Below are 16,783 nucleotides of genomic sequence, written 5' to 3'. Positions count from 1 at the left end.
TATTATTATACAGGGTAGGTTAAAAGATAATTACGTTTTCTTATTAATTTCGTAGCAATATTCGCACCCTGTAGGATTGTAGCAGTTTGACATAATAAACTATATTTATGTTCAAATGATTTTTATTATACTCTTCTATTGTTAGGAATTATTGGTATAGTTAAATTTTTCATTTTAGTATACAGGGTTGTTCGAAACTCGGAATGAGTATTTTCTGAGTTTTCTTAATTGGAACACCCTGTATTTTAATATTGTAGTGAAATGTTATTTTATGGTACTTTTTATTTTCTTAAGAATTCCCTATACCTAACTGCTTTAATTTGTGAGTTATTGGTGATTCAAACCAAACATTAATTGCAACACAAAATATGTGAAATTGTATTAGGTTGGCCGTGAAAATATTCAATCACAAATAATTTTTTGAAAATAAATACATATTAATCTAGACTGATAGGTACTTAAAATTGCCAATAATGGTTGAAATATCAAAATACAATCGAAGTTAAGATTGTTGGTGCGATTAACAATTAAGCACAAATTAAAGCAGTTAGGTATAGGGAATGCTTAAGAAGTAAAAAAGTACCATGAAATAACATTTCATTACAATACTAAAATATAGGGTGTTCTGTTTAAGAAAACTCAGAAAATACTCATTCCGAGTTTCGATCCACCCTGTATACTAAAATTAGAAATTTAGCTATGCTAATAATTGCTAACAATAGTAGACTATATTAGAAATCATTTGAATATAAATAAAGTTTATTATGTCAAACTACTACAATCCTACAGGGTGTGAATATTGCTACGAAATTTATAAAAAAACGTAATTACCTTTTAACCTACGCTGTATAATGTTACAAAGCCTTATATTTTAAGAAAGAGGAAATCAAGCAGAATTCAAAAATGTAAAAAGATACAGGGTGTCTCATTTAAAAAACGAAGTTATAAGCAACTTCCGGTATAACCGGAAGTACCAAATAGATGAAAATATTTTCATTAAATAGATCAGTCTTCAAAACCCCCTTATTTCAATTTTCATAATTCAGTTGCCTTTAGTTCTCGAGATATTTCTAATAGGCCCTTTATCTGCCTCACCCTATATAGTCCATTCTCTAATCTGAGACACAACTGTCTACACTACAATCACGATAAAAATGCAATAGAAATAAACAAGCACGAGGATCACTCCCAAAGCAGGATTTGGGAGTGCTCCTCGAACATTTAACGTGTCTTGGTATGTTCATTTCTATATAGTGCATTTTTATTGTGATTGTAGTGTAGACAGTTGTGTCTCAGATTAGCGAATCGACTATAGCGAATATACAGGGTGTCCCATTTAAAAAACGAAGTTATAAGCAACTTCCGGTATAACCGGAAGTACCAAATAGATGAAAACATTTTCATTAAATAGATCAGTCTTCAAAACCTCCTTATTTCAATTTTCATAATTCAGTTGCCTTTAGTTCTCGAGATATTTCTAATAGGCCCTTTATATGCCTCACCCTATATAGTCCATTCTCTAATCTGAGACACAACTGTCTACACTACAATCACGATAAAAATGCAATAGAAATAAACAAGCACGAGGAGCACTCCCAAATCATGATTTGGGAGTGCTCCTCGAACATTCAACGTGTCTTGGTTTGTTCATTTCTATATAGTGCATTTTTATTGTGATTGTAGTGTAGACAGTTGTATCTCAGATTAGCGAATCGACTATAGCGAATGTTCGATTTGGAAAATATCAGCACGGGTATGGTTTTCATTCTTATCAAATCCTGAAAAAACTAATGAATATTTTTGAAAAACTTAAACGCAGAATAAATGACGAAATTATTACCGAGGACTGAAAGTCCATTAAAATAAATAAAAAGTTTCTTTTGAATGACATATTTAAAATTAAAAATCACACTAATGTTTCTCTCTTTTTCACCGCTGTAACTTTGTAAAATAAACATAATGGAAGTTTTCAGGGACTTTGATATGGACTATGGATGGACTAATGATATAATATTAGTGCCCGTATAAGCTTGGAAAAACTGCATTATAATAATATGGAATGACATCAATATTCAATAACGAAATAATTGTACTGATATTGACCATAAAACACGTGTTTCATTGCAGTTCAAGGATTTTGCAAGTTCTATCATCATCATTACCGCCATTCAATTCTAGTGGATTATGACAATGGCTGGGTATATAATAATCCTTTTTTTCAGATTGATTATTATAGTTTGGTTTATTTCTTATAGACCTATATATATATATATATATATATATATATATATATATATATATATATATTTCCAGTCATGGTTTCTTCTGTTTTTGCATCTTGTCTACCAGCCTTATTTTCAATATATTCATATCTTCCTCTATCTGGTTCCACCATCTTCTCCTGGGTCTTATTTTTTTTCTTGGTCCCAGGGGTGTCCAGTTCGTGATTCTTGTTATCCTTTCTGGGGGTGCTTTTTTATTATGTGGTCTGCCCCTTTTAGTCGCCTTGCTTCTTATGTATCGTCTTATATATTATCTTGTTGACTATTTTTGAATTTATGTATTGGTCTTCGTTTTTGTCTCCCGAATATATAGTAGATGGATTCAATGACCAACAATATACGGGAGCAGCCTTTCTGGATGTAAGCAAAGCCTTTGATAGAGTGTGGCATGAAGGACTGACATACAAAATGAGAGATTATGGATACAGCGGGGCCATGACGAAACTCATCTCCTCGTACCTAAGCGACCGGAAGTTCAGGGTCCGGATAGGACCAGTTCTGTCAGAACACGGAATGCCGGAAGCTGGAGTACCACAGGGGGCAGTTTTATCACCCCTTCTGTATAGCATATATACAGCAGATGTTCCAAGAACACCCGGGACATTGATCAGCCTTTATGCAGACGACACTGCAATTGCTGCAAAACACATGAACCTAGATATAGCTGTAAGAAATCTACAGACGGCATTGGATACAATAGAAGAATGGAGTATCCAATGGAAAACAGCAATAAATCCAGATAAGACCCAAGCGGTTATCTTCAAAAAGAGAAGAGATAACCCAGAACAACAGCTAACATTGCAAGACAGACCCATCGAATGGCAAAACAAAGCTAAATATTTAGGAGTCACAATGGACCAAGGTCTAACATTCACATCACATGTCAACGCAACCGTCCAGAAAACAGCAGCGGCCAGAGCGGTAATAAAAGGACTCACAGGAAGAAGAAGCAAATTAGCTATGAAAACAAAATTAAGACTTATAAATAGCATTATACTGCCAATAATTACATACGCATCTCTTGCATGGGGTCACACAAGTCAAAGTAACAAAAAGAAGATACAAGCGGCACACAACAACTGCCTCAGAGAAGCTGCAAACGTGCCCAGATATGTCGCCGAACGGTTCTTATTTAGAGACCTAAAACAAATAAGAGTACTGGATATTATGGAGGAAAAAGCCAGAACAAAATTTGCTGAGCTAGAAGACCACCCAAACCGGATCCTGCAAGAGATATTAAGAGGAAACAGTAGCGATCAACAGGTAGCGAAAACGCGTTCCCAGATTGCGGCTGTAATTTTGAATATTTTTTCGAGATATTTGGCACACGTATTCGTAATATAATAAAGAATGGCGGTACAGAGCCCAATTTGAAAAATATATTAATGTGTGGAAATTACTCTGTAATTAAATACAATATTAAAAAAACGAGCCTGTACCGCCATTAAGAAGAACAAAAAAGTACACTTTCTTCAAATAAACGTTTTTATCCGATGTCTAGATTTTGTGTCATTTTGGAACTACTAAAATTTTTTATTTCATTAGGAGTTCCAAAATGACACAAAATCTAGGCGTCGGATAAAAAAGTTTATTTGAAGGAAGTGTATTTTTTTGTTCTTCTTAATGGCGGTACAGGCTCGTTTTTTTAATATTGTATTTAATTACAGAGTAATTTCCACATATTAATATATTTCTCAAAATGGGCTCTGTACCGCCATTCTTTATTATATTACGAATACGTGTGCCAAATATCTCGAAAAAATATTCAAAATTACAGCCGCAATCTTGGAACGCGTTTTGGCTACCTGTTGATCGCTACTGTATCACCTTAAGGTATGATGTGTACCATAGATGGAAACACAGGAGACCCAAACAGCAAATATTAGTTAATATATAATAAAGGCTAGATAATCGTAGCTCTATCAAAAGAAAACAACTTGCTCACCTTTGGCATCTCATTATATTTATTAATGTTGATTTTTATACGTTTCAGACATCCCTTAAAAAAAATATACAAAAACTTCAAAACGGCTTCAGCCACTAAACAAATCAATAAAATATTAACAATAGGCGAAAGCCACAAAAAAATATTAGTAACAAAACCCAAAAAACGGGCATGAGGGGCCCACATCCTCGAGCGCCGAGTCACCGAACTGGACATAGCCCAGAGCGGGGACTCGGCGCCCGAGCAAGCAAAACAGATCGAAGATAAGTCACTAGAGATAGCGGGAATAGAGCGCCTCACGCTGGCCTGCATTGATCGGGGTAGGATTTCATATGGGAGTCCGTGTACCCAAGACTCCCATATGATAAGCACTTTACTGATTGAGAGCCCCTATAGCGCATCAGAGTGCTATCGGGGGGTAAGTGGATGGTCTGGAGCATTGAAGCGGGGTGGAGTGATTCCTGCTTACGGGAGTTAATCCTCCTCGCCCCAATGAATTATATCACCCGAATGTCATTCTCTAGGGGTCAGCAAGTCTCTCAAGCTGGGTTAAATAACTATGCTTGCTTGTTTGCTCTTTTTTGTCTCCCCGTCACTTATTATTTGACTCTCATTATTTTTCTTTCTAATAATTTTAGAATTTTTTTATTTTTTTTGTCAGTGTCGTGGTTTCCATAGCATACGTGATAACTGGTCTGATCAGTGTCTTATACTTATATGATGATTTATGTTTGTCTGTTGATGTTTTTACACAGATCAACAGACAAACCTGTTTGCATAATATTCTGCACTAATATTCTCCGACGATTTACTCTGTGAAGAGTTGTAATATTCCATTTGTGCCTAATGGCAGAAAAACTGTGATTAAAAACTAAAACACAGTAAGAAAATCGTATCAGAATTATTAGGGATGGCGGTTTTTGACAAAACACTGGTTTTCGTTTATACCGGTTTTTTACTTACGGTTTAACCTGGTGGTTATACATGATAAGATCTGGTGTAAATATCCCTATGATAAGATACAAAGAAATCGTAGATGAAATAATGAGCGCCGCCACGAACGAAAAAGAAGTGATGATCGCCGGGAATATTAACGCGAAATCGTGGTTGTGGGGTGCCCCCATAAACGCAGAAAGGGGGAATTATGGAATGAATGGATAGCCCGGGCTGGCCTCCAAGTATTAAACAATAACAAACTAACATTCGTAAGGGGTGTCAGCCGAACACACATTGATATTACGTTAGCGAGTGAAGGGCTATCCAGGAGGGTGCACGGCTGGAATGTCCTTGACGATCAGTTATTCACCTACCACCGGTACATACAATACGAAATAAAGGTTAAAGGGAGAATAAGGTGGCCGATAGGACACACGAAAATTTATTTCAACAAAACCACGTACCCATCGGAGGTCAGGAAGATTTCAAAGTGCAGCAAATTTGGCCACCGTGAAGAGAAAGAATAATAAAAGTCCCCCTACTGGTGGACGGATGAGATAGAAGGTCTACGGGAGAGATGCCTTAGAGCTCGAAAGCATTATACGAGAAGCCAGGGCAGCGTCGAGCTCAAGGAAATATATAAAGATCTAAAGAAAACGTTAAATAAAAAGAAACAAGAGAAAAAAGAAAAGTGGCACACCCTGATAAAAGCATTGGACGAAGGCGATGAGGCGATGCGTACAAGATTACTATGAAGAAGCTGAAAATAATCGCCCCATATAGACTCGACGAAGACCAGCGGATGGAATCAGCTGAGCTCCTCTTTCCTACCAAGGATTACCAAATTTCATCAAGATATTTCCAACGATGGTATAGGAGTTCACGGAAGAGAAAGTAAAAATAGCTGGTCAGGAGATGAAAACAGGGAAAGCTCCCGGCCCTGACGGGCTGCCACCAGAGGCAATAAAAATAATAGCAAACGGAGGAACCAGGTTTGATTAGATGAATTTACAACGACCTACTGCAGAAGCAAGAGTTTCCCAGGGACTTAGTTCTACTGCTAAAGCCTGGGAAACCCCCCGATTCGGCAGCCTCTTATCGGCCAATATGCCTTCTGGACTGCCTTGGTAAGTTCTACGAAGGGCTTATCAAGAAGAGGCTGGAGGGCGTGTTGGAAGATCAGAGAGTGTTATCAAATCAACAATATGGATTTCGAAAAGGCAAATCGACAGTCGACGCAGCGACATCGATAAGGGACGCGGCTAAAGCAAGTAAAAAATATGGGTGGTCCTTGTTCTGTTGGACATAAAAAATGCTTTTAATTCAGAAATCTGGGGTCATTTAGTAGACCGAATAGTCGAATTTGGGGCTCCGGAGTATGTGTCCAACATAATAAAGGACTACCTATCTGAAAGAACCGTATGCATATCGAAGAAAAAGAAGGAAGAAATGACCGCGGGTGTACCCCAGGGGTCAGTCCTGGGACCCTTACTTTGGAATATATTATACAACGGGATACTAGAAGTAAACAGGCAGAGAGGAATGAGAGCGATTGCATACGCGGACGATCTAGCCTTACTGGTTGAAGACGACATGAATAGGGGAATAATACAAAAAGTAAACGAAGCAATACAGAAGACCGCAGATTGGATAGAGAGAAATGATCTAAAGTTAGCAGTAGAGAAGACAGAATCCATTATCTTGAGGGGACCAAGAAAGAGGGATGACATAATATTCGGATACAAAGGCTCCGTAATAAGACCCCAAAAGACGGTTAAGTACCTAGGAATTATTTTCGACGACAAGCTTAAATTCGGACAACACGTACAAGAAGCATGTCGGAAGGCAGAAGAAAGGACCTCTATACTAAATAAATTTATGCCAAATATAGGGGGTCCTGGATCCCAGAAGAGAATAGTGATGGTACAATCCATCTTATCCATAGTTTTATACGGAGCCCAGGGCCGTAACTACGATGTTGGGGGCCCCGAGGCAAACGTGATCTACCAGGGGCCCTACCGGGGGTTTGGGGTTTACCCCCCAGCGGAATAGGGGGTCCGGAAAAATGTTTGATATTTAACACCTTGAAAACTCATTTTAATACATTCCATGACTGAAGTTTCTTGTACCTACATATTGCTATTTTAGTTGACCTACACAAAAAATTTTGAAAACACCATATTTTAAGTTAAATAATTTTGCAAGTACCATCAACATAACATCTTTTCTGTTTTCATAAAAAATATACTATAATGTTAATTACACTGTTCGACTACAATGTGGTTCTTTTCACGTACCAAGATGTATCATCATCATCATCAATGGCGCTACAACTATTCGTGAGTCTTTGCCGCATTTACTATTGCCTTCCCTGTTTGTCGGTCCTGTGCCACTAATTCCCATTTTCTTACCCCCATTTTCTCTAGATCTTCTTTGACTGCATCTTTCCACCTTTTTCTAGGCCGCCCTACAGACCTTCTTCCATCAGGCCTTTGCCAGAACACATTGTTTATAAGGCGATTGTCGTTACTGCGCATCAAATACCCTGCCCATCTTAGTCTATTAGCCTTTATATATCTGACTAAATTTTCTTTTACGAATAGAGACTCTAGCTCGTTGTAGTATCTGCTCCTCCATTCGTTTGTCACGCTGTCTCTGCAAGGGTCATATATCATTCGAAGGATTTTACGTTCCCACACCAGCAATTTATTTCCTTCTCTTTTTGTTAGCGTCCCTGTTTCGCTTCCATACGCGACTGCTGGTCGTATTATGGTCTTATATATCTGGATTTTTGCACCTCGTGAAAGAAGTTTTGACTTATTAGATGTTTCATTGCAAAGAAAAATCTGTTTCCTGCCATTATTCGCATTTCAACTTCTCGCTCTAATTTGTTGTGATTTGTGATTGTTGCTCCTAGATATTTAAATTCTTTAACCACTTCGAAGTTATGATCGTTTATATTAATATTTTGCCTTATTCGCCGTCGTTCTTGTTTTGAGACGACCATGTATTTTGTTTTGTCTTCATTTATCTTTAGACCGATGTTTAATGCAGCTTCTTCAAAGCTCGAGAAAATATCCTTAATTTCTAATGTTGATTGTGCTACTGCGTCTACGTCATCGCCAAAGGCGAGTATGATTTTTGCTCCCCGGGTAGTTATGTCTGGCTTGATTTTTGGATAAATTTTTCGCGTGAAATATTCTAAGGCCAGGTTAAACAACAATGGGGACAAGATGTAGTCTGGGGTAAATTGGTTAAGACAAAGTAGCTGGGACCGGAGGCCCCTATTCCGGTTGCATTTTAGATTTTATTTCGCCAAATTGACTAATTTCCTCAATTACAATGTATATCTTTACGACAGGTCTCGGGGCCCCAGCTTAGCCCGTGCCTCGTCTTCCAATGACATTTTAGGTTTTATTACGCCGAAATAACTAAATTCCTAAGTAATAATTTAAATTTTTATGTTAAGGTCTCGGGGCCCTGCTTATCCCTCTCAACTTTATGTTGAGGTCTAGGGTGCCACTGTAAGGTCTTTTTAAAATTGTGTCATTTAAAAATATTTGATTGGCTTTTAACTTACATATTCTTATTATCCTCATTAAAATCTATGTAAAGCCAACTAAACGAGGGCCCCAGCGGGCCCACCTTGGCCGGGGGCCCCGGGGACTGCCCCGGTTGCCCCAATGGTAGTTAAGGCCCTGACGGAGCCCCAGTGTGGCACGAGGTCCTTCGAATGAAAAAGTATAAAGACGTACTTCTTAGGACACAGAGAAAACCTCTGATCAGGGTGTGCGGCGCGTACAGAACCGTATCAACAATTGCCTTACAGGTGGTTGCTGGGTCTGTACCGGTGAACATCCTGGCCAGAGAAAGAGTCCGAATGTACCAGAGGGGCAACGAGGCAATAGGTTCAGGACCACAAGAAAGGAAAAGAAGTCTAGAGATGTGGCAGAGGAAATGGGCAGCCGAAGTCGAGAAGGCGGCCTGGACGAGATCCCTGATTCCAGATGTGGTGAGGTGGTACGAGTGCCGGCATCGGCGCGTCAGCTACTATTTTACACAATTTTTGACGGGACATGGATCGTTCAGGAAATTTACTCATCGTATAGGGAGAACCGTGGACGATCTTTGCCCTGAGTGTGGAGTAGTGGATGACGCGCAGCATGTCGTCTTCGTGTGCCCTGCATACCAGGCGGAGCGTACCGAGCTGCAGCTGGGACTGGGATCCCCTCTAGGCGAGCCTCACGAGCTAATTGATAAAGCTATCAATAGCAAGAGAGACTTCGACCTGATCATTGTTTCGTCACGAAGACAATGAAGCACAAAGATGAGAGGCGACTGCAAGCGGGATGACCGTCTATTTATTTATATTAGTATTTTTTACTATTTTTTAAAATAGTAAATTTTACTTTTTTTTATATATTTTTTATTTATTTTATTTTTTATATGGATTTTTTTTATTTTTTATTTTTTATATATTTTTTATAATATTTTTTATTTTTTAATTTTTTTTATTTTTTATTTTTTATTTTTTATTTTTTATCGAATATCTCAACGTTAAATAACCAAAAAACTAAGAACTTTTTGGGAAGACTCGTTAAAACTTTTTTAAAGTTATTAAAAAAGCTCTATTTTTGTTCTTAAAAAAATTTCCTAGCATTAAAATTAAGGAAATTATGGTCAAAATAAAGTTGATCCTTTCTTTTTGTTAAAAATAAATCGTGAAAATCACCCCTAATTAGCATCTCAAATAAAATTAATCGTTACCATTTCACAAGTTGCGTTACTCGTGTATGTATTGTTTATATTATATAATTGTATAAGTTTCATCGGTTCAAAGTGCTTCAGGTGCAAAGTTGCAAAGTGCAAAACTAGTCAATAATTACGAGTGTTTTCAAATTTTGAACAGCCATATCTTAATCAATTTTTGCCTTACATAAAAAACAAAAAATCCGGAATATTCAGAAAAGCAAAACCTACATTTTTTATTATTTGCGATTTTTGGTATGACTAATAAATTTTAAGTTTTTTGATAATTAAAGCAAAATTATCTTAAATATAATTTTTTTTTAAATAAGCCCTTTGAATCAATCATACTTACAGATCATATAAATAATACATAAGTAAAGTAACTTGTGAAGCGGTAACGATTCATTTAATTTAAGATGGTAATAATTAAGGATGAGTCTCCTGAGTTTTTTGACCAAAAAAAAAAGAGACGAACTTTATTTTGACCGTAACCTGCTTACTTTTAATGCTAGAAGCTTAAAAAAAAACAAAAATAAAGTTTCTTCCAAAAAGTGTATCATTTCTTGATTATTTCACGTTGAAATACTCACTTTGAAATTTGATGGATATGAACCTATTTTGCATTAGCGACAACTTTACTTCTTATTCTACTGGGTCCAGAGAGTTGGTACATACACATTTTTTTTTAAATTTTTAATGGTCTACATTTTTCATATGAATGTTTTTTGGCAAAATACGTACTTTTTGAGTTATTTGCAAAAAACTGCATAAAAAGGTGTTTTTTTTACGTTGAAAAATGAACGTATTTACTGGCAAATAGCTCAAAAAGTAGTAACTTAGTGAATAATTGCTATAAAACAAATTTGCTTAGAATCAGACAGTTTATCTATTTCCGGACTTACTTTGAACGTAAATTTTTCACTACCCATAAGGGGTGAAACTCACCCCAGAACAAAAGCACACATAAACCCAATATCACGTTTCTTCTTTGACATGTTATCTATGTGTACGCTAAATTTCATGTCATTCTAAGTAGTGGTTCTTAGAAATCTGGAGCAAAAACCGTGATTCAATACGTTGCTAAAGCAAACGGTACAATAAATCAAAATCGTAAAGAAAAATAATGCTTCACTCCATTTTAAAAATCACTTTTAATAAGTAGATGTAATTCTCGTATAAAATAGAATAGAATAGAATAGAAATATGCTTTATTGTCACTGAAAATTATACAATTTTATGGACAAAGCTTAACATAGAGTCACAAAAAATATATAACAATAACAAATAAAATTTTCTGAAATCAGATAAATCGTCAATAAAAAAAATATAAACAAGTTAAAAAAGTGAAGCAAAAAACAAAACCAATATATTGCAAAATTACTAAAGATTGCAAAATTGAACATACAACATATAATAAAACACAAAGAAAGGAACTAATAAGTTTAAGCTGCTGTGTGTGACACCCAAATATAGATAAATATACTTTAGTTATGTACTTGTACATTACTGTAATTTCTTAGTTAGTCATTAAGAAACTCTTCTACTGAATAGTATGGTCTTTTAGATAAATGAGCTTTTGTCATTTTACGAAACTTGTGGAAAGATGTTACAGATTTAAGTTGTAAATGGAGATGCTTGTATATTTTTTTTGCGGAATACATTATAGATTTCTTTACTAACTCAGAAGACGGGATCGGTAAATAGACATCAAAAGTTGAATTTCTGGGGGAGTAGTCATGATGAGGCCTTGCTGGAAAGACATGTAGGTGTTTACGAATTAAGCAAAAAGTTTCTAAAATATACAAAGATGGAAGGGTTAAAATTTCGTGATCTTTAAAGTAACTTCTGCAATGGGTTGTTCTTCTGAGGCCAAACAGATAACTTATTGCTCTTTTTTGTAATTTGAAAATAACATCAAATTGGGCAGCTGTACTAGACCCCCAAAAATGAAGACCATATCGAAGATGAGACTCGAACAGAGAAAAATATGTTATTTTAGAAGATGCTAACTTTAGTTCTTTCGAAACAGATCTTATGGCATAGCAGGCTGAGGCGAGTTTCTTACTTAACACATCGATATTAAGGGACCATTTGAGGTTGCTGTCTAAAAGAATACCAAGAAATTTTACAGAATCAACGGTAGAGATCTGGCTGTTTTTTATAAGCAGGGGTTGAAGAGCACCTTTATATGATAATGCTACCGTTTTATCTACGTTAAAGGAGGGTAAATTGGAGTCAGACCAGGTTTTTATCATAAAAAGATCAGCAGTTATAGTTGCATGAAGAGTTGCAATAGTTGAGTTGCTCCAAGTGATACTGGTATCATCAGCAACAAGAAAAATTTTTCTATCGATTTTTAAATTAGTGATGTCATTTATAAAGATAAGGAAAAGTAGAGGACCCAATACTAAACATTGTGGTACTCCACATACAATGTTTTTAGGACTAGAGTCTCAAATAATTTTTTATTAATAATAATATTATTATTAATAATAATTTATATTTTAAGATAATATAAGTTTTTCTTTAGTGAATGACTTTGAAATAATTATTTCTTATATATATATATATATATATATATATATATATATATATATATATATATATATATATATATATATATATATATATATATATATATATATTATGCACAGATATCAAAGTGAGGTCCTGACATTACGCGCACTTAGTGAGGACCGGTAGAAAACGTAGACATAAACGTTTCAACTCTTCATAGTGACCTTGACAAGTAAATAGCAATTAAAAAATGACGAGTATACACAAAAAAAATTACGTATGTGTGCCCCGTATGGTTCAAGTATATTGCCACCCAAGTGAGGCCATTATACGCAGCTATTAAAGTGAGACTGTATATACTTTTTCGTTATGCGCACAAAATGAGGACAACTTTACGTGTATATTTCCTTACAGCTCATCAAGTGAGGACCATACAGTGTTGTCGATAAATATGAGATTAATCGTTTCTACTGCCTTTTTCTGTATAACACAGTAAGAATTATTATTGTTTCGATGTTTCAGTCACTTGTAGTTATAAGAAGGATGTGGACTCTTTGTTCTTGCTCGTACTGTTTGTTAATTTTATAACATTTTAGTACCTGAGCATTAAATCACGGTAGCCTTATCGGAGACTAGCGTTAATAAAGAAATAGTTTTATATTTTTTAATAATTTACGTTAAAGATGGATAGGAAAGCAAGAATTTTGAAAATAGCGTTAGTTGAGAACAATAATAATCAAAATGGAGGATACAGTGATAGTTCAGTTATGTGAAATTTATATTGAACTTAATATATAAATATAAAAGCCCGACTTTTGATCTAAGGGGAACACAGTTTTTACGGTACATACATATCTGTCATTTGTCAACCCCCTCCCTTCCATTTCCCCCAGCCCTTATTTTTAAATAGGGAAGAGGGGCGTGTGCTAGCTCATTTGAAAGGATATTCAATTCTCTATCCAGTATTATTAACATTGACATAATTATCTATACAGAGTGTATTTTAGTATAGGTACTGTTGCCCCTGTCGATTTTCATTTTGAAATGACAATTTTCCAACCTTAATTTTAGTATACAAGATGATTTACTTAATTTAATTAAACTTAATGTAGCTTTTTTACTGATTTAATTTTACAGTTATTCCACTAGATGGCAAATACAGTGAATATGTGCATATGTTTTATTTCGAATAATCATTTTAAAATAGTTTTAGTTTTCTATTTTCTCTGAAAATTGTTGCAAGCTTCTTGTTCTTATACTTAAAATCATGTCACTACAAATTTATACGAGACTGCATATTAAGAGTATAGAAAGTATTATAATATATGACATACATGCTTTTTTCCATTTATTGAAGTTATTTCACCTTATCTTGAAACAATGCAATGTGACCAAGTGTCCTCAACTAAAAAAATATATCCCACTATTTTGATATTAAATGTATAGTTTGTACTATAAACCGTATTGAAATAGATTGCAACATGTGTGTGTGGTTGGGATATTGACTGCGAAACCTAAGGCTTCATTCGCCTAATCATATTTACCTTTGATTCTTATAACAATAAATAAAATTGATTAACATTTTATATCAATATTATTAGTGTTTTTAAACAATATCAGTATGATCTATCAGTATGATAAAGTCAAGATAAACAATACTATAACAGAAAGCTTTGAGGTCAAACAAGGACTGCGACAGGGTGATCCATTATCGTCTATAATGTTTAGCATATTACTAGAAAAGGTTATACAGGAAGCAAACATTAATAGAACAGGTCTGATCTACCACAAAAACATCAGTGCTTGGCATTCGCAGACGATTTGGTAATCTTGGCTAGGAGCAAAATAGAACTTATAGAAACACTCATGAAACTCGAGGAGAGGGCAGCAACCAAAGGATTGTATATAAATGAAGCAAAAACAAAGTATATGGAATGGACAAATAAGCAATTCGTTCGGGGGCAATACATAACAATGACAACAGCGAAGGGAACACAGTATAAATTCGAAGAAGTTGAGAGATTTGAGTACTTAGGAACTGTCTTCACAAGAGATCCTAACTGTGAAGAAAAAATACAAAAGAGAATTATGTCGGGCAACCGCGCTATATTTGCTTTTAATGGGTTGTTAAGAAGTAAACATATATCACGAAGAGCAAAACTAAGAACTTACAAGACCGTAATAAGGCCGATAGTAACGTATGCTTCTGAAACATGGGTCACAACAAAAAAACATCAAGAGTTGTTATTAGTTTGGGAGACGAAAATACTGCGCAAAATCTTCGGTGGGAAAAACTTAAATGGACAATGGGTAAGAAGAACAAATAAGGAACTAACTGAGCTCTATCAAGATCCTAACATACTAGCAGTAATTAAGGCGCAAAGACTTAGATGGTTGGGCCATGTGCAGAGGATGATTCCATCTAGAATTCCCAGAATGGTACTATCTAGTGCATTGGCAGGGAAAAGACGAAGAGGAAGACCGAGGTCACGATGGAGTAATGGAGTTAGAGAAGATATGAGAAGAATTAACTTACGGAACTGGGAAACAAAAGCGACTGACAAAAGGGAGTGGAAAAGAATAGTACATCAAGCCATGGGCCTACTAGGCTCGTAGTGCTTACATATTATAATATCAGTTTTCTAATATTATCCAGTTCCATATCCAGTTCCGAATCCAGTGGTTATATTTCTTCCGTATTGTTTAGTTTCGCTTCCAGTGATTGTATTTTTTTTCTTGTTTTTTTTTTAAATATTTATTTATTATTTTATTACTATATTTTTTTATTGTGCTCATAATAGATTGCAACATTGTCTACAGACATGAATGCAGTAACAATAAATAAACAAATCGGAGATCCACACCCCGGATTTGAAATCGAAACCTCTGCTTTACGAATCCGAGATCCGAGGTCTACCCACTAGGTCACTAGGCTATCGCTCTTAGACAATATTTTTTCCTGAAACGGGGAACTTTTAAAGCCGGGTCTAGACTATGTAACAAAACATGCTAATAACAAAGTTGTACAACAAATTTGTTGTACAACTTTGTTATGTAACTTGTTATAATATAGCATGAGTATCCAGACTATATAACAAAAAACAAAACAACAACATGCGCATAAATTTTGCAGCATTTTAGATGGATAGCTGGTAGGTTAGATAGTATATAAAATTGCGTCATATAAGTATGGAGGATCTCTTCATAGCAACAGCAGCTTGTGTAATATTGTGGAGGCGACACCGGCGTGTTAAATTAATATTTTGGATGTGTCCTTCATTAGCAGCTCGAGCAAAATATAGGTAGTGGTACAGCTCTTTTAGCTGATCTGGAAAGAGATAACATAGACCCATCGACAGGAGACATTAAATGTGATGGCAGTTTTAAAAACTTCTTAAGAATAGAAAGTTCTGATTTTGAATTTCTTATAAATGAAATCGGCCATAAAATAGGCAGGAAAGATATTTCGAGATGCAATTCCAGTAAGAGAAAGATTAACAGTTATATTATTAGCAAAGTATATTTTTTAACCTTTTTATTCATTGTTTCAGAGAGGAAGTATAACATTTCTGTAAAATTTAATTCCTCAGTATTATCGTCTTCACCTGTTCATGATTGAGTGTCACTGTCTGTTTGAATTGGTGTAGCTGGAGAAGTAGCGGATGTAGGTGTAGTAGACGGAATAGAAAGGCTCAGATATATTGTATGATTGAGTGCCTGTTTGAGTAGCTGATGAAGCAGTCTGCATCTGTGTAGCGAATGAAGTGAATGTTACAGGTTTTATGTCTGAACACTCTGCTCTGTAGAGAATAGTATTTATGTCAAATTTAGAGTTGATTTGCACCGATTTGCTGTTAAGGTTCCGCGTACTGCTTTTCTTTTGTTGGCTTGAGTTATAGGCGTACGTGCATTAGTTTTAACTACAGTTTCTGTATCTATTTTCACTTCTATTTCAGTCTATTCATCGTGTTTTTTATTTGTTTTTTAAATCAATAAATGTAGCTCATCCCATAGCAGTCCCATAATACTCGTTACTTACGAAATAGCTCAATTAAATGAGTGGTCAGTTCTTTCGACAATTTCATCGCGTAAATAACACTACGTGAACAGAGCAAAGAAAAATCTAGCACAATCACTCCAGAATGAACAAGGCGATATGACTCCAACGGTTGCTGCTCGCGTAGGTACTATGCCAGAGAAATGTTTCAATAACATGTTTTTAGGTGTAGATCAGTCGCGGTGCGGTTTTATAACTTTCTTTGATGTTTACCGACATCTGTTGGATAACATAAAACATGCTATATAACCAGAAAAATGTTATACAACACTGTGTTTTAAAACTTGTTTATTTAAA

Source organism: Diabrotica virgifera, chromosome 2 (assembly GCF_917563875.1).
Source record: "Diabrotica virgifera virgifera chromosome 2, PGI_DIABVI_V3a".
Classification (NCBI taxonomy): Eukaryota; Metazoa; Arthropoda; class Insecta; order Coleoptera; family Chrysomelidae; genus Diabrotica; species Diabrotica virgifera.
This window is presented reverse-complemented; position numbering follows the sequence as displayed.